The sequence below is a fragment of the Cryptomeria japonica genome, chromosome 7 (genome assembly GCF_030272615.1).
Source record: "Cryptomeria japonica chromosome 7, Sugi_1.0, whole genome shotgun sequence".
Lineage (NCBI taxonomy): Eukaryota > Viridiplantae > Streptophyta > Pinopsida > Cupressales > Cupressaceae > Cryptomeria > Cryptomeria japonica.
In genome coordinates, this window is record NC_081411.1 from 589,432,722 (window position 1) to 589,453,380 (window position 20,659).

Genomic DNA, 20,659 nt, shown 5'->3' on the forward strand with positions numbered 1-20,659 from the left:
CAACTCGTTGAATCACCCACATAAACAACCATTGCACATTGAAGCTATGATCCATAAACACTGAGTTAAACATGTTTTGATAGATGGAGGTGCTGGGGTGAATATTTCTACCTATAATTTGCTTACACAACTGGGCTTTTCAGAAAATATCATTGATCCGGCCAAGAAAATAACAATCAAATCTTATGATGAAGAAGAAAGAACCTCTAAAGGTTTGGTACTATTACCAATCAGGGTAGGACCTGTAGAAAGAGATGTTATTTTACAGGTGCTCAAACTTCTTCTATAATACAACATCTTACCTGGTAGGCCATGGATTCATGAAATGAATGGAGTTCCATCTACATATCATCACTGCTTAAATTTCCTTATAACAGGGTTGAAGTCAATATTCCTGCTGATACAAACTCCCTCTGTAATGTATTGACAAAGAGTGCTGATACCTTTGTGCCTCATAATAGAGCAGCCTCTATAGCTGAAAGTTTAGAAACCTTGATGAAGGGCTTAGAAAAGAAATTAAAAATCACAGATACTGGCATGGATGGATATAAGATAGAATCAGTACTTTCACTCATTTCTCTTCCTCCAGCACTAAGATAGTCAAAAAAACCATCAGAGGTCATGAAGCCACAAACTTCCACTCCAAATGTCATATAGGAAGCCAAGCAAAAGACCCTTCCTCCATTCCCAGATCAATGCAATTTTATTCATTAATTTGAAGCGGATGGAACTCCCCGCTAATTAAGAACTTAGTTCTCTTTATTCAAATAATAGAATAAAAAAACCAATTGACTGCATGGCAAATGATAAGAGGAGAAGATAGGTTTGGGATTCGATTTGGTTACTGCCTCCAAATGAATGCTTTTGTTATGTTATATGTGATGTCGTGTATGGTTATTTCAATGAATCAATGCAAAACCAAGGAAATAGTTTTGGAAAGATCCCAATCCTCCCATTGATTCAGTTTGTTCTTTTTTCAAATATCTCTATTTTATTATTAGATTTTGTTTTATGTATATAGCAACATACATACATAACATTTGTTATATGTATATACATATACACATAACATAATGTATCGTCAATCACTCATCATTTGATTCATGATAGAAAATCACAATGAATTGAATCCGGTCGATTTTTTTTACCGGGCGAACGACGGGGATCAAACCCGCGCGTGGTGGATTCACAATCCACTGCCTTAGAACCACTTGGCTACGTCCGCCCCAAACTAATTGACAGTCTCTATCTACGGTCATTCCATTTCAAGAAGAATGGTTCTAAGCCCCGAAAATGAACTAATAATGAAACTATTATATTATTAGTTAGTTATGAACTCTTCAGTTCTGTTGGCAAGCTCTGACCGGACATCAAAGTGATGCATTGCAAGATAAATAACCTTCAATACAACTCTCGAGCAAGTTGGTTACATTTCTTTATTTGTTTGTTGTTTTGGGTATCCAATTTAAGATCTGAGCCGATACTTATTATTATTATTATTATTAATATGCATCCATGGCTGAATGGTTAAAGCACCCAACTCATAATTGGGAAGTCGCGGGTTCAATTCCTGCTGGATGCACAATATACTGCAAAACTTTGATGAGATAGAAGTTCCTATAAAACTGAACCAACAATAAGGGAATTATGCAAGAAATATAAAAGAAAAATCCAATGAAGATACAAAGAAAAATATCATATTCCCGAACATTGAGTATATATTTCCATGTATCAAATGATATTGACGTATCCTTTCCCTCAACTACTGTTTTATTTATTGATTTCAATAAATTGGAAACATCCAAATGGGATAACAAAAGATTCAATTTCGGGAGAATTTTCTCTCTAAATTCCCACTTTAAAAGTCTCCAAAATTGATGATAAAGTGCCCACAAAATATCCAAATTATGATCCGAATTTTGCCTAATATTGTGCAGGATTGATACCAACTGATCACTACTATTTATTGGTATTTCCGGAAAAGTAGCTAAAAACATATTTTTAGTATATTTCCAACCTGTGGAAGTAAAAAGCCATAACCATGCCCTATATGTTTGAAACAGACCCCATTTCTCAAAAAGAATATTTATTTGAAGGGTCTTAAAAGAAACTAAGAACTTTAGTTCTGAAAAGAAAAACTTTATTTTTTCTTTATTGAAAAAGTCACCTATGGTTTTGTCTTCCATTATGTGGTTCAAACTTTCTGTTGAACTATATTTTTCTTTTTCTGCAAATTGATTCATTCGCAAAGATATTTCGGACACTAGATCATCTTGGTAAGAAGTTTGAATAAGATCTATGTTGGAACTAAAACTGTTTTTAAAATATTGGTTACAGGTGTTTTCTTCTGAATCTGAACTATTTAAAAAAGGATAGCAAGAGTTTTTGTCAAAATTGACAATTTGTGGGCTTATTAAAGGAGTTTTATAAATATCTTCAATCGATAAAAAATCTATATTACTATGAATAATAGAGTTCAATTTATTAAGTAAATTAGACGAACCCATGAAAATACCCCTTTATCAGAAAAAGTAGACACTATGTAACTTTCTCGCATTAGAGACAGATTATGCTATGGAATTATACCTTTGTCTCAAAGGTGAACATCTATCTATTAATAGAACAGTTTCAAAAAATAGATTGGGATACACTCTAGGAAAGACATCAGACCAAAAACATGCTTCTAAGTCTAAGTGGAAGAAAAAGACACTGCCTTCACTATCACAGGAAGTAGACACTCAACAGACTCAAGAAGAGTATGAAAATGAACAAAAAGAAATAGAAATCAAGAGAGAAGAAACAATTAGTACTCAAGTCCCAATGGTATCAGCTACAACATTATAAGGAGTATAAGTCCCAGAGGATATGAGAGAAGAGGTAGAAAGAATAAGAGAATTGTTTGCACCACTAAAAATTCCAGTCACATACATTGGTAGACAACAAGTAGATGATTCAGAAACTAACTCGAATGAGTATGAATGGGGTCTAGATCATCTCTTAGATACATCTAGTACAGAAAATCCAGAAGAGTCCATTGATATCACATATGACACACAAGAGCTGATACGCTTAAAACTACAAACATAGATAGAAGAAATCAAACTAAAGAGACAAGCTAACTATGAACAAAAGATGAAAAGAGGAAGGACACAAGAAATTTTTTTGCCTACTATGTCTCCCTCTAATAGGACAGAACAAATCAAATATGGAACTACACAAGAAGAATTGGAAGCTATAGAAATATAACCAGTCATTAGTCCAGAAGAAGTTGAATGGAGTAGAAGACAAAAATTCATAGAACCATCAAGGTTATGTCAATAGGTATGTCAAATACAAGTGATAAATGAACCAAATCACGAAGGAACTTGCAACATCAAAGATGTAGGTATTGACACTATACATACACTCACTCAATCACTTGAAGAAGAGTCAAAAACTTCCTCTTATGACTCTGATGACTCCGACAACAGTCCTATTGATGACAATACTTATTCAGCATCAAACTTTGACTCCTCTATCATGGATGTCATGAATCTGTCTACTGATCTTGTTACTGTCAAACCATGATATGTAGTCCAGTCTAGCATAGAAAATGATGCTGCAAGTAGGTCTATTGGATTGGGTCAACTAAATATTAACGTACACTTCAATGATCATGTTATAACTATTCCTGGTAGCGAGACATTTATGCAATGTAGTCTTCTAAAACTTGAGTTATCAGTCCGAAGTTATGATGATAATACCGTGAACTCTCTCGAGCCTGTCCAAACTTTATCCTTTGTACATCCTGAACTAATTGACTATAGTCTCCAAAACCAACCTATTAATGTACCTATCTTTGCCAATGACTATACATTAGCCTACTACCTTAATGTAGTTGAACCAATGGACTCTTCCACCAGCAAACAAAGTGAGAACATGACTGAAACATATATCAAGTATCTTAGTTGTGAAAATCAAAAGAAGAAAAATAAAAGATCTGATGGCAAAAACCACATTGTGGCGATGTCCAAATCAAAAAGAGAAAAAATAAAGGACATACCTAAGGGTGAAAACCTCTCCGAGGCACTTGAAGGTGAGATAATTGATATACTGCCAAGTCATTTCTAGGAAAGGACTTCTATATTGATTGAACCAACTTAGCCAGTAAATATTGGGAGTCAAGAGACACCACATATCATCCACTTAGCTCAATTATTATTAGCAGAAGAGTTAAAAGATTTCAACAATCTCTTCCTAGAAAAGAATATCAACTTTGGATGGACATACTCTGATATGCTAGTTCTAGATCCTAATCTCATCATGAACCATCTTTCTATTACACCAGGAGTTAAACCAGTCAAGCAAAAACTCCACAAGATGCACCCTCATGTGGCACTGCTAGTCAAAGCTGAGCTAGAAAAATTGCTAAAAGATGGATTTATCAAAGCAATAGACTACGCAAAATGGATTTCAAACATAGTACCTGTATCAAAGGCACAAAAATCTATTAGGGTTTGCACAGACTTCAGGGATCTCAACAAAGCATGCCCGAAAGATGATTTTCCATTGCCTAGCATTGATATGATAGTCGATATGACTGTTGGATATAAGATGTACTCACTAATGGATGGACTCTCCAGTTATAATCAGATCAAAATAGCTCCTGGAGATCAAGAAAAGACAACTTTCACCTGTGCATGGGGAACCTTTTGTTGGAAAATCATGCAATTTGGGCTAAAGAATGCAAGAGCAACTTACCAAAGAGCAGTAACAACTATCTTTCATGATATAATGCATAAGAACATGGAAGATTATGTTGATGACACTTTAGTAAAGACTATGAAGAGATCCACACATATTCAAGAGCTAGGCCTTATACTAGATAGAATGGAAAAATTCAAGCTCTGACTAAATCCTAAAAAGTGTTCATTCAGAGTGACATCAGGGAAACTACTTGGTTATATCATTTCAAAGAAAGGAATTGAGGTTGATCTTGAAAAGGTCCAAACTATAATGGCAATACCACTTCCAAATAATATCAGTCAAATGAGAAGTTTACAAGGATGTCTCCTATCAATCATATGCTTTATTTCTCAACTAGCAGCTAAGGCTCAACCCTAAACAAAAGTATTAAGGAAAGGAGTAACATACAACTGGGATCAAGAATGTGAACAACACCTTCAGCAAATCAAAGAATACCTATCTAATCCACCAATAATGATGCCACCAATTCAAGGTAAACCGTTGATCCTATACATATCAGCTACTGATTCATCATTGGGGGCACGTCTGGCACAACATGATGAAAATAAAAAAGAGAGAGCTATATATTATATTAGCAGAACATTGGTGTCTTATGAAATGAACTATACTATAATAGAAAAAGCATGCTTGGAATTGGTCTTTGCATCATAAAATTTGAGACACTACATGTTAGCACATTCCATCAAGCTAGTAGCTAAGATTGATTCACTCAAGTATCTTCTCAACAAAGAAAAACTTATAAGAAGATTGGCTAAATGGGTCATGGTTCTTACAGAGTTTGATATTGAATATGTGGAACACAAAGCCATCAAAGGACATGTAATTGCAAATCAACTTGTTGATGCTCCAATTGAAGACACTCAACCTCTACATATAGAATTCCCAGACGAATCAATCATGCACCTTACTCAACAATCATGGAAGATGTTATTTGATGGGTCTTTCACTCAAAATGGTTCCAATGTTGGAATACTTTTTATTACTCCTCAAAAGTATTCAATCCCGAAGGCTTATAAGATTATTTTCCCTTGCACAAAAAACATTGTGGAGTATGAAGTTTGTTGGTATTTTGGTATGGTTTTGTCATTGATGTCAACACCTACTAAACTTTATCAACTCTAGCACTTTGGAGAATCAACAATATTCACTAGCTAGCAAATGACTTATGCACAGTCACCGGTATCTGGTACACCAGTAGGATATAATGATCACCGACACTTGGAAGGGCATGGAAAAAACTTGGTTATGTCGAAGACATCATGTGGACACCTTGTCTTGGAGATTTGTTTATTGATATATTCATATTTGCATATTTGCTGTTACCGACAAATAGGTCCAGGATATACACCGACAGGCTTATCTTTTCTAGATCAGCACGACACGCTATGGAGATGATTTATTATTGTTGTAAATGCATCAAGCTGACATGTTGAATCAGTTATTGCATCAGATATTGTATTGTTTGTAAAATGATTTTATTGCAATATCTTGTAGAGCTGACCTACTAAAATTGGTCTTAGGTTATGATATAAATGTAAGATCTAATTTGTAAGATCGAAAGGTAATGCAAAAAAGAATTGTGTGAAGGTATATGCGAGAATAAGAAGAGCTATACATGCAAACATCATTTGAAGGTGAAGGAAGGTTTTGTGAAAGCATATCAGAACTACACCGGTACTGAATCCAACATATGAAGATACTATTTTTGAGCAATACATCCTTATTGGATTTAACCATCCAATTGTAGTCAGTGTGACTCCTATTTTGTGTTTGAGCAATGAGCTCTAGGCATTTGGCTTTTGTGCATGTGCAGACCCCATTTGAATACACTTACTATTTGCAGTAGTATCATCTGATTGTGGGTAAGGTTTCCCACCATGGTTTTTCCCCTTACAGGGTTTCCACGTACAAATATTGGTGTTATGTTTTGTGGATGACTTTGTCTTTTTGTTTCATGCATTAATATTTACCGGTATTGCAAATTATCTGATAAAAATATCCACCAGTATAAAAGACTGTTTCACCAGTATTAAGTAGAAAGTTGATTAAGTTGTTTTTGGTTTAAATTAGTTAACAACTAATTCACCCCCCCCTCTTAGTTGTCCCTGGGACTGAACAATTGGTATCAGAGCCTACTCCTCTTTTGCAGAAGCTTAACAACTTGAGGAGATCCAATGTCTACTAACAATTTGAGAAAGGATAGTCCCAAACTTGATGGAACCAACTATGGCATATGGAAGATAAGAATGGAGACACATTTAAATTGCATTGGAAAGGACATCTAGGATGTTACAAAGAATGGCTATACTGCTCCTACTCAAAGCCAGCCTAATCCACCTAACTTGACTAAAGATTAAGAAAATGACTACAAAGCAAGAGAAGCACTTTTGAGCGCATTAACAGATCAACAAATCATGGGATTACCAGACAGATCAACTGCTAAAGCTATTTGGGATCATCTAGAAACACTGAATGAAGGAGATTCCATAGTCAAAATTGCAAAGCTTGAAAGTTTCCGGGTCAGGTATGAAAATCTGAAAATGGAAGAAGAGGAAAGGATTTCTGCTTTTATGGAAAGAGTTAATGAAATTATTTTAGGTATTAAATGTTGTGGAGGAACCTTAAGTGAAGATGAAATTGTTTCAAAATTTTTAAGAGTATTTCCACCGGCATACAAAATGAAGGTCACTACTATAAATGAGTTAAGAACAATGCCTAATACATCACTAACTAGAAATACATTGATTGAAAAACTTTCAGCCTTTGAAATTGAGGAATTTGGTCCTGTTGCTACTATAAAGACAAATTTAGCCTTTAAAGCATCAACATCATCATTTGACAAATCTGATTGGAAAGCCTTTTATTAAATAGAACTTAAAGAAAGTAGGAAAGAAAATGAAGAACTTGAAGAACTTGAAGCACTATTTGCAAGGAAAATTCCTAAAGGTCCAGTTGGAAGTAAGTACGAAGGTAAAGCACCCTTTAAATGTTTCAACTGTAATAAGATTGGTCATATGGCCTCAAGATGCCTTGATAGACATGCTAGACTAAGAGAAGAAGATAGAAGAACATACAAGCCTAACCTTGACTATCAAAGATATAGATTTAAGAAGAATAAAGACAAATCTTGTTATCTTGCTGATGAAGGAGTGACTGATTATTCTGACGAGGACCCGACAGACAATGGATGGGTTTTTGTTGCTATAACAGAAGATCAACCGGAACCTACAGTCCAATCGATAGAGCAGGCCTTGACAGCTAAAATTGAAGTAAAGGATGAGTGGATCATTGATTCAGGATGCTCACATCATATGACAGGAGATAAAGGTAAATTCTTGAACTTTCAAGAATACAATGGAGGCTTAGTGAGATTTGGATATGACAAAGCTTGTTTGATCAAAGGTAAGGGTACAATATCTCTTGATGGTAAGCATAATACTGACAATGTTTACTATAATGAAGGTTTAAAGAATAATCTTTTTAGTGTTGGTCAATTAGTTGAGAAAGGATTTTAGTTACAATTCAAAAATGGAAAATGCAAAACCATGAATAGAACTAGTTTGGAAATTGCAACCGGTAATCAGACTAGAGGTAATATCTTTCATTTGAATAACAGTGAAAAGATATGCTTGATTGCACATATTGATGGAAGTTGGCTATGGAATAAGAGACTCTGTCATGTAAACTTTGATTGCATGGTGAAAATCAGTACTACTAAGGCAGTTAGAGATTTACCTAAAATTGTCAAACCTCACAATACAGTATGTAAGGAATGTCAATTTGGAAAAAAGTTAGAGCTAGTTTCAAAAGTATTCCAAAAAAATCCAATAATGCTCTTGATTTAATTCATATTGATTTATGTGGTCTGGATAGAACTAAAAGCTTACAAGGTGATAGATATTTCATGCTAATCATTGATGACTATTCTAGAATGTGTTGGGTTACTTTTCTCAGAGAAAAATCAGAAGCACTTGGAAAGTTCAAATTGTTCAAAGCAATGGTAGAAAATGAAACCGGTAAGAAAATCAAATGTCTAAGATCAGATCAAGGAGGAGAATTTACATCTAAGGAATTTAATGCATTCTGTGAAGTAAATGGAATCAGAAGATAACTATCAGCACCTCGGACACCACAACAGAATGGAGTTGTTGAAAGGAAAAACATAACTATCTTGGATGCAACTAGAAGTATGTTATCAAAAACAAACCTACCACATGTATATTGGGGACAGGCAGTAAGTACAACGATCTATACATTCAACAAAGTTCACATAAAAGGTGAAACCGGTAAGACCCCTCATGAACTATGGTTTGGTATTACTCCTACTCTTAAATATTTCAGAATATTTGGAAGTAAATGCTATATTAGAAGAGATGAGTACATTGAGGAATTTGATTCTAGAAGTGATGAAGGAATATTTCTTGGTTATTCATCTAAGAGTAAGGCATATAGATGTTTTAACAAAAGATTGCAAAATATTGTTGAGAGTACAAATGTGAAGATTGATGAACAATTCAAAGGAACTTCAAGGTATATAGATTCTGAACCGGCAACATAAACTCTAACAAATGAACCTACACGGAACCCACCAGTACAAAATGATGATCTAGTTACACTGGTATCATTTGAAAATTCCACTGTAATTGAGGAACAATAGCAAACAAAGACACCTCGGTATGTAAGATTGAATCATTCTGAAGATCAGATAATTGGAAACAAGTATAAAGGAGTTATGACAAGAGGAAGATTGGCAAATGAAGAGGTATGTCTTATTTCTCAAATTGAACCATCATCAGTTAATGAGGCATGTGAAGATAAATATTGGATTAAAGCTATGGAAGAAGAATTAGAACAAATTGAGAAGAATAACACTTGGACATTAGTTCCCTGACATAAAGATAAAAAAGTAATTGGAACCAAATGGGTATTCAGAAACAAAATTAATGAAGATGGTAAAGGTATCAGAAATAAAACAAGACTAGTGTGTAAGGAATAATCTCAGAAAGAGGGAATTGATTATAATGAGACCTTTGCACTAGTAGCTAGAATTAAGGCAGTTAGATTATTTTTGGCTTTTGCAGCACATAAGAACTACAAAGTATATCAAATGGATATTAAATGTGCATTTTTTAATGGAGATCTTGAAGAAGAAGTTTACATTGAACAAACTGATGGATTTTCTTTGATAGATAACAAAGATATGGTTTGCAAGTTAAGGAAAGCTTTGTATGGGTTAAAGCAAGCTCCAGGAGCTTGGTATGCAAGATTGGATAAGTATCTTTTGAAGATTGGTTTCTCTAAAGGTAATGCTAACAACAACTTATATTATAAAGTGACTAATGATGACATCTTGGCAATAGAAGTTTTTGTTGATGATATAATCTTTGGAGGAGAAGATGGATTATGTAAAGAATTTTCTATTGAAATGCAACAATAATTTGAAATGTCTATGATTGGAGAAATAAAATTATTTTTAGGATTGCAGATTTCATAGACTAATAAAGGTATATTCTTGAGTCAATCCAAGTACTTAAAGGAGTTACTAAATAAATTTGGGATGGAGAACTCTAAACCGGTAAGCACACCTATGATTACAAATGACAAACTATCACTAAGGGATGAATCTACACCTGTTAATCCAACTAGGTACAAATCTATGATAGGAGGTTTACTGTATTTGACACAAACCAGACCTGATATCATGAATGCAGTATGTATTGTTTCAAGATTTCAGAGTAATCCTAGAGAAAATCATGAATCAGCAGTAAAAAGGATTTTCCGGTACTTACAAGGCACAACAAATCTTGGATTATGGTGTCCTAGAGATGAAAACTTTGAATTATGTGCATACACAAATGCAAATTGGGCAGGAAATGTGGATGATAGAAAAAGCACCATTGGAGGAGCATTTTTTCTTAGAAACAAACTAGTTTCTTGGTTGAGTAAGAAACAAAGTAGTACATCCTTATCAACAACAGAATCAGAATATGTTGCAACAACAACTAATTGCACACAAGTACTATGGCTTAAACAAATGTTGAAAGACATAAAGATAAAATGAAAGGAACCTATAACTATCTATTGTGGTAACACTGCAACAATTGATATATCTAAGAACTCGGTACTACATTCTAAAACCAAACATGTTTCTATCAAATTGAATTTTCTAAGAGAGAATGTTGAAGCAAAAGAAATAAAACTGGTTTATGTGAATACTAAAGAGTAGATTGCAAATATTTTCACTAAACCTCTACCTAAGGAGACATTTTAATATCTTAGAGATTAGCTTGGGGTCATTCCCCCACTGGTAGATACTTAGGAAGTTTATATCTATCATCAACCGACAAAATTAACTGAAAAACTTTTACTCCGGTCTTTGATGAGGAAGCTACTTCTCAGGGGGAGTAGTTGGTATAATGTATTGATTGGTATTTTGTATATGAACTTGGCTTGATAGTAACTTTGGAATTTGATGTCAAAGGGGGAGAGATTGGTATGGAAAAACACAAGGAAATACATGTTACTCTCAGGGGGAGAGATTGTTTTTGATAATTATTGGTATTTTGGTATTTGGCATTTCTATTTTGGCACTTTGATGGTTTTTCCATCTTGTGTTGCCATCAATGCCAAAGGGGGAGCTTGTTGGTATTTTGGTATGGTTTTGTCATTGATGTCAATACCTACTAAACTTTATCAACTCTAGCACTTTGGAGAATCAGTAATATTCACCGGCTAGCAAATGACTTATGCACAGTCACCGGTATCTGGTACACCGGTAGGATATAATGATCACCAGCACTTGGAAGGGTATGGAAAACACTTGGTTATGTTGAAGACATCATGTGGACACCTTGTCTTGGAGATTTGTTTATTGATATATTCGTATTTGCATATTTCTTGTTACCGACAAATAGGTCCAGGATATACATCGACACACTTATCTTTTCCAGATCAGCACGACACGCTATGGAGATGATTTATTATTGTTGTAAATGCATCAAACTGCCATGTTGAATTGGTTATTGTATTGTTTGTAAAATGATTTTATTGTAATATCTTGTAGAGAAGACCTACTAAAATTGGTCTTAGGTTATGATATAAATGTAAGATCTTATTTGTAAGATCGGAAGATAATGCGAAAAAGAATTGTGTAAAGGTATATGCGAGAATGAGCAGAGCTATACACACATACTTCATTTGAAGGTGAAGGAAGGTTTTGTGAAAGCATATCAGAACTACACTAGTATTGAATCCAGCATATGAAGATGCTATTTTGAGCAGTACATCCTTATTGGATTTAACCATCCAATTGTAGTCAGTGTGACTCCTATTTTGTGTTTGAGCAGTGAGCTCTAGGTGCTTGGCCTTTGTGCATGTGCAGACCCCATTTGAATACAATTACTATCTGTAGTAGTATCATCTGATTGTGGGTAAGGTTTCCCACCATGGTTTTTCCCCTTACAAGGTTTCCATGTACAAATATTGGTGTTATGTGTTGTGGATGACTGTCTTTTTGTTTCATGCATTAATATTTACCAGTATTGCAAATTATCTGATAAAACTATTGACCAATATAAAAGACTGTTTCACCGGTATTAAGCAGAAAGTTGATTAAGTTGTTTTTAGTTTAAATTTATTTGACAACTGATTCACCCCCCCCTCTTAGTTGTCTCCAGGACCTAACAAAGCTTTGGTAAACGGGATCAGGCTGGCTATTGAATGGAAGGTTTTGGAATTACACATCTATGGTGATTTTCAACTAATCATCAATCAAACCAAAGATACATATCAGACTCGAGATGAGAAATAGATGCCTTATATGAGAATGGTGGATGATCTCAAGAAATATTTACTATTGTATCATTCCACTAGATCCCCAAATTCGCAAACAAAGTAGCAGATGCTATGGCCACCTTGGCATGCATACCAGAGTTACAAGAATCTAATTTTTTATTTGAATTCCTAGTGGAAGAGTTACACTACCCTGCCTATGATTCTCTTGAGTCCCAGATGGTTTGTTCTATTATTGGACATGACTCATCTCGCTACAACCATATTTACTCTTATCTATGAGACCAAATTATCCCAGAAAATCTTACCTGTAATGAGAAAATTATCTCATTCAAATGGTCTTACTTTAGCTCGGAAACTAGTAAGGGATGGCTACTATTGGCCAGACATGGAGAAAGACACTATAAAGTTTTCTAAAACTTGTGAGAAGTGTCACCTACATGGGAATCTCATACATGCTCCAACAAGGGATCTCATACCCTTCATTACACATTGGTCTTTTCAGCAATGGGCCTTTGATCTCATTGGTCAAATATATCCTACATCATCCAACAAACACAAGTTTATCATAATTACCACTGAGTACTTCACTAAGTGGGTAGAAGCCATTCTGCTCATCAAAGCAACCAGTAAACAAGTAGCTCTGTTCATCCTTAACTATATCATCTGCAGGTATGGGATACCTTCATCCAGTGTGACTGACAATGGAGGACAATTCAAGAATAAATATCTAGACGAGCTCTATGAGAAATTCAAAATCAAACAACACTGGTCATTCATATATTACCCTCAAGGAAATGGACAAGCTGAAGCATCTAACAAAAACCTGCTGACTATCTTACACAAAACAATAAACAAATCTAGGAGGGATTGGCATCTGCATCTCAATCTTGCACTATGGGCTTATAGAACAAGTATTAGAACACATACTAGGGCTACACCTTTTTCTTTGGTGTATGGGTCCGAAGAAGTCTTACCTATTGAAGTGGAAATACCATCTTTAAGAGTTTCTTTGCAAACTATATAATATCTAGATTGCAAGAACTCAAATTGCTGGATGAACGTCGGCAAGTGGTGTTTGATCATCTGAGAGTGTATCAAAAGAGAATGTCTAAAGGATATAACAAGAAGGTTTGACAATGAGAATTTCAAGTTGGTGACCTTATTCTGAGAGAAAATCCTAAAAATTAATAGTTTTAAGATAACAAAGGGAAGTTTGAATCCAATTGGCTGGGTCCCTACATCGTTACTAGAGTCTTTAGCTCTAGTGCCTATCAACTCTCAACATCGAAAGGAGAACAACTCCGTGAACCAATTAACACCATCCACTTGAAAAAGTTCTTCACTTAGTATTCTCTACTCCAGTAACCTATACATCTGAAAAATGTCCTGAAAAAAAAAATCAAAGGAAAAAAAAAAGGAATCTTTGCCAAGCAAGTGAAACCTGGCAAATAGGCACCTCTTGTACTCAAGCACTCCATTTATCAATGCAATGTTGGCATTTCCTGCTTTCCCGCATCTTTGATTTCACTTGTACATATCTTTTAGTCACTTTTGTAACATCTTGGTTCTTTTAGAACCCTCATGGCTTGAAACTAATCAATGTCCTAGTCTTAGGGTAATTGACTGAGAAAATTACATGTCCTAAGTAGTATCAACCAAGTCATCTTTTCATTAGTGATACTCGATCATCCAATTTGAGTCAGTCACCTATCTCCTAACTACTGAAGAGTTTTATCACTGAGTACACAAGCAAAACAACATTACTAAAAACAATCACTAAATGGTTTGAGATATGCATGAAATTTTCTTTGTATGTTGTCTTTTATATTGTTTTTTTATTATTATTCCCTCTGAGTAACTCGAGGAAGTCTATCTTGACTAAGAGGAGCAAGGATTGGGGGCATAATATTTTCTTTGTTTACTGCTTGTAGGAATGATTCCAATGATTTGGAAACATCTAATCAACTAGGTGTCTATGATAAGTGCCTTCACATCAAGGTGAAATCATCACACATACCTTGACTCTACTTATTTGTATGCTACAGGGAGGTTGGCATCATTTCTTTGTCTATTTTGGGGGAGTTTCTTTAAATGTGCAATCGGGATGCATGCGTAATCTATCCAAGGATATGAATGAAAAAAGGGTCATTGCGGACAAGATAATGAATACTGCACATGAAAAGGAAGGAAACTCTATTCTACCTACTTTGTTTGTAAACACTTAGTGATGAAAATTAGGCATTCCAAATCTAGTGAGTAGTTTTTAGTTTGCATTCATTTTGCATTTTCTGCATTTCGAGTGATTTATGCATGATAACAATGATCTCTTTATCTTTTGAATGAGAGTTTGAAGTATCATCATTTCTCAGCTAAGTGGTCTCTTTTTCACCATTTCTTCGATCGAGTACTTGTGTATTGAGATGTTAGATGCATACATACGCATCCTATATAGATTCATACTTATTTGCATTCATATTATTGCATAAAAACTAAAAATTTTGCATTTCTAGTTACTCATTTGCATATGAAAAGAAACAAAATAAAAACAAACATCCATATTCATTTGCATTACATACATCCATATTGAACAAATATGCATACATATAGAATAAAGCATATAGAAAAACATCTCATAAATCAATCGACACAAGTACAATGAAATCAAATCAAGATCTCATATATATAATCATCAATATCTTAGAGTAAAAGTGATATAGCTATCATATACAATCTCCCATTGGAGCAAGAATCATATGGGCTACAAAAAAATGGGGTATCTAACAAAATCTAAGAGCTATAAGAAATATATCTCTCTGCCTCTCCCTCATCACCAGGTGGTGGAGGAGCTGGAGCCTACTGATCAACATCCTACCTCAGTGCCCAAGCTCCCTCAGATCACGCCATGTATTGAGAGTAGGGGACAACTTGCTGCACTACATGAACTGCTACGCTATACATTGCCACATAATATGCTACCCAACTGGTTTGGTGTAAACCCTCCCACTGAAGAGTGTCTTGCTTTGCCCTAACCTCAGCCAACTGTCGGTCATGCTCTACTCTAAGCTCCACTAGCTATCGGTCTCGCTCCGCCCTCATATTTGTGACCTGATGATCATTTTCTTCTCTGAGCTCCACCAACTTTTGGTCTTGCTCTACAAGCTGTGTCTGAGCCACTATCAACTGTGACTGTAGACCTGCTAATCTTGCTCTTATCGACCATGTTACATAAGCTACACCCTGATCCCTCATAGGCTCTCCACCTCCATCTCCACCCTACTCATCTCTCCTCTATCATACCTATCTAGGACCTATTCTCTCCTCCTCTCCTCCACCCTCCACTATCCTAACACCACTCCTCCTCACACCAACAGCTCCTAGAGATCCACCCTCTCCTCTTTATTGATGTCTCCCCCCAGCTGGTACCCTACTGCTGCTAGCACTAGGATCACCACTTGCCCGCCTAGGAGCCTCTGTTCTTCGTCTCTATCCCTATCTTTCTCCCTATGCATGTCCCTATGCTTGTATAGGGGCATCATCCTCAATCTCCTCTATGAAAGGCGTCTTCTCTGCCGAATCTATAAATCTAGGGAATGGATGTTGTTGGAACCAATTCCTACACTAGGGAAGTACCCCTGCATCTGCGATGTCATCCAAGTAATGACACCAAAGTTTCTATAACCCTATCAGCACCTACATGCTCAATGCATATGATAACCTAGGGGCACAACCTCATCTCTCCTTGTCTACATAACGAGCATACACAGTAAACTCTTGTGAAATCCCCTGAGGCCTACCATACCACCTCATAACCCTATATACAACAAATTACTTAATGACTATCATAGATCTGCCCATAAGAGGATGAGTCATGAACATATCTCTCTGCACAACTCTCTAGTCATCCCAAAGCTTGAGGCCACTGTATGGTCTCCATACAACAACTATCAGGTCATCTAGCTGCCGTCTCTAGTACTCTATCATGCCCAAATGGGCTGAGTAATGTATTGAGAATATCTATAAACAATCGACTGTTATGGATCTCTGGCATCATCCACTATGGGTTTGCAAACTGCGATATGCTCCTAGGCCCATATCTGTAAAATCAATACCCCTACAACCACACTCTTCCCCTCTCTGTATACAATCTCATGCATCTCATGATACATGTGGGCTAAAACACATGAACTCCATCCTAATCTCTTAGGGTGATCCACAAGCCTCTATAGCATCCTAGCCTGGCCACATAAGAAACCCTATTGTCCCCTGTCTGACATAATGAAGCAACCAATAAATCCTACCAAGACACAAACAAGTGGAAACTACACACTGTACCTAGTCATTATATCATCCCAACTGATAGCCCGTGTAAGGATGTCCTCATCGTGAAATAACCATCTCAAAGCTAGTAATCCAAGATTATGTGCAGAATCGTAATCAACCTTATCCCCAGTGAATGGAATCTTGAGAGTCCTATAAACATCCTTGGGAGTGATGGTCATCTCCCAAACTAGTAAATGGAACATCTTATGCTTGTAATAGAATCTCTCAACAAGTACAGTGAGCATCCCATGATTCACACTATAGAGCCCCTCCTCGATCAAGCTCCGGTTAACTTAGTTGACCATGGCTGACCTTACTAATAAATACTATAATTCAATAGGATGGGCTATGTTAGATGGATAGATTGGTGAGAAAAGTATTTGAACCAGGGTACAAAATCATTTCACCTTGACGTGTACATTTTGATGTGTAATAGATACATAACTTTATATGATTCTAGAATAGGATAACTTTGAGATGATGTATGTCATTATTGGATTTGCAAGACTTTACTATGATGATATAAATAGGATGCATGTCTTATGTATGGATCAAAATTATGAGGATTACGATAATTGCTTATGTGGATTTATTTGGATATAAGATATATCGATTTGTTTAAATGTAAATTGTATGCAGAGTGTTTGATGTGTATTCTTATTCAAGTGTTTAATATTATATGAGGTTATTTGGAACTACTAATGTGTAATTGAGATGCACAGGAAAATTATCTATGTGACCATGGAAACATTATGGAGAACCAAATCTAGACCTATGTATGCTCGTAAAGCCAGGGGTTGTCTATTTGGAGAGACAACACCCCGTATGTATCGTATTTTATTTGTGAAAGTAAATGTTGCGTGTGTGTTAAATTAAATTTATTAATTTGTGTAAATCCAACAAGAGACAAATTTCATGAGTAATTTTGTAATGTATTTTATTGTGTCACTTGACACATGTGTTGATTTATTTCTTGATTTTTGACTTGTCTCTTGGAGGGAGTTGTTCAACTATAGCTTTTTCAAACATTTGAATGTGGTTCTAAAATTTCCTTGGGTAGAGGGTCTTTGGAGTGGTCAACTTAGGTTTGACCCGAAAATTAACTTTAGATGGGTTTATAAGGGGTCAAATGGACTCCTAGGGGTAGTTTAAAGGTGTTTCCTAAAGCCCATAAGGTATACCTATAGGTTAGGAGTATTTTTAGGCATGTGTCTACTCCCATGTGACTTTTTAGTCATCCCAAAAAGTGGGTTTTCTAGATGTGCGAAAATTCAAAATTAGAAGGTGCCATCTAGGTTAGATAACCTTCCCTTTTGTTGAGAGATCCTTTTTGATCTTTTTCTTACTTTTTCCTTTTTCAATTTTAGTAACCTGTGAGAACTCTCACTGAGGTCTTCTTAGGCAAGAATGAGAGATTTTTTGGGTAATCACCCACTCTCCATTTTTGGAGACTATGCATTTTGAAAAGTTGGTTTTTGGATTCGAAATTTGGCTAAGTGTAGAAGGGAGGATTGTGGATTTGGGCTGCTCATCCTCAAACTAGTTCTAGCATACCTTTGGGCAGATTGAAGGTTGGTTCATCTCTTTGCTTTTTACGTTGCATGTCTATGTTGGAAAGTTTGGTTGTATGTGAAAATGATTCTCTTGTATTTTCTTTTGTGAAAATTATTATTATGCAATCTATCTTTTATTTTCTTGTATGCATTTTCTGTGTTTTGGGAGTAACCAAGGCCTTCTACTCTTGGGAGAGTAGGATGGTCTTGCGGGTGGTAGAAGTTTGACAGCCCCCAAGTGAGAGACTCTCTTTATGAGAGCAAACTCAAGGGGTGTATTTGTGACCCTTGCTGCATGGCCTAGTTTGTGCATTTGGGGGTCATAAGGGGGATAAAGTGTGGCATAGATGCCTTGGGGGGCATAAGGAATGTGGGGTTAATGATCTTATGAAATAACTTTGTTTGTCATGAGGTGGCATTGTGTTCTACCATTCTTGTAGTCTCCTCAGGGTATTTAGTCCACTACCACCCATGTAAAAATCATCAGATTTTGTGATGGAGTGTAGCCTTGGTTGGGAAAGTGTTTGCTATATGTGTTTCCCTTGCTTGTTGTGTTTGCATGTCTATAACCTGTCTAGGGCTTGGTTCTCCAAGCTCGGGGGTGGCTTCTAGTAAGCCTAGGCTAGGAGGTGAGCACTCCATGGTCATAGCCTATGATTTATTTGCAGATTATTTGGAAGAAAAGAAAAGGACAAGTAGAGGTTGCTAGATTTATTTGTTTGCAGAAAAAGATTTGGGAATGGAATATTTTATATTTTAAGTTGCAGCAATGTAAAGGGAAACTATATGTTGTATCTATTTTGAAAGGAAATGTATCTATTTTATTTAAAGTCCTCATTTGATAGAAATGAGGGACTAGTTTGGGTATCTCACCCTCTTGTAATGTTGACTATATTGTACTTTAAAAATGCCTTAAATAAATGCATTATTTATGTTAAATTATTATTGCATAAATGAAATATTTCTGTTGGGCTTTAGCTATAAAATATTCTTAAAATATTAATGATTGTATGCATGTTACTTTAGAAAGCAAGAAGTTCATTTTACCCCCTTAAGCATTTGGATTATTGGAAAAGAATGAAATAGGAAAGTTTGCATGTTAGTAAAAGAAAAATTAAGCATTTAGTCCCAATCATTTATTCTCAAATACATATCATGGTTTAAAGGATTTACATGCATATCTTTAAGGTTAAATTCAAATGATTCTAGATTAATATAGTTGCAGTTTAAATTTATTTAATTCTATCATTTACTTATTTGCAAAAATTAAATCTACAGTTAAATAGTCTATCTCTGATTTTAGCAACAAGGTATTTAAAATAAAATATAAATACATTGATTTAAAGCTGAATATTTTAATTAATCTGTCAAAAAGTTCAAAAAAAATATATATATACTACATAGTAAAGTTAGCTCTAGTTTTCATATACATCAAAAAAATATATAAATATAAATATAAATATATAAATATAAATATATAAATATAAATATATAAATATATATATATAATATATATATATATACTTATATTTATATTTAAAATACATTTATATATAATATATATATATATATATTAATTGCTTTTAAATAATAAAAAAAGAAAGAAATTAATTTATTTTTTTTTAAAAAAGGAAGGACTTTAGGTTTCAGGGAGCTCGGCCCCCCCCGCACAGTGGGCGGCGACCCCTAGCGGCAACTACAGCTGCCACTATGGGCCGCAACCCATAGTTGGGGAGGCTTCAGCCCCCCTGTGGGCGGTGCCCCACAGCGACGACGCAGCCATGGCTGCGGGCCGCGACTCATAGCGGCGACCAAGGCTACCTTTGTGGGTCGTGACCTGCAAGCATGGTGGTGGTTGTCCTTGTGGGGAGCCCCCATAGTCACCACCACCTTTCCCCCCTACATAAAACCTCCACCTTCGACCTCCCCACCTTGCGTGGTCACTTCAGCCTCTCCGCCCCTTCCTTCACACCTGCACAAACACACATTTTGAAATGTGTTAGAAAATATCATGGTTAAGTCCTAGCCCGAAAATAGGGTTAGGGCAAGGCATTTAGATGGAAGAAGAAATAGAGTTGAGAGGGGTATTTTTATAATAAATTAATTAGGTTAAATGGGTATTGATACATTAATGTTATTTAGAAAATAAGTATCCCCATGTTTAAATATCTATGTTTAATAGATAAATAAACACACACACACACACACATATATCTATACATATACATATACATATATATATATAT

At 35.4% G+C, this 20,659-nt stretch overlaps 1 non-coding gene across 1 annotated transcript; it reads left to right on the forward strand.

Moving 5' to 3' along the window:
- Nucleotides 1–1,509: 1,509 nt before the first annotated feature.
- Nucleotides 1,510–1,582, forward strand: TRNAM-CAU (transfer RNA methionine (anticodon CAU)). Its single transcript has one exon. It is a non-coding gene; the product is annotated as a tRNA-Met (tRNA).
- Nucleotides 1,583–20,659: the final 19,077 nt, after the last annotated feature.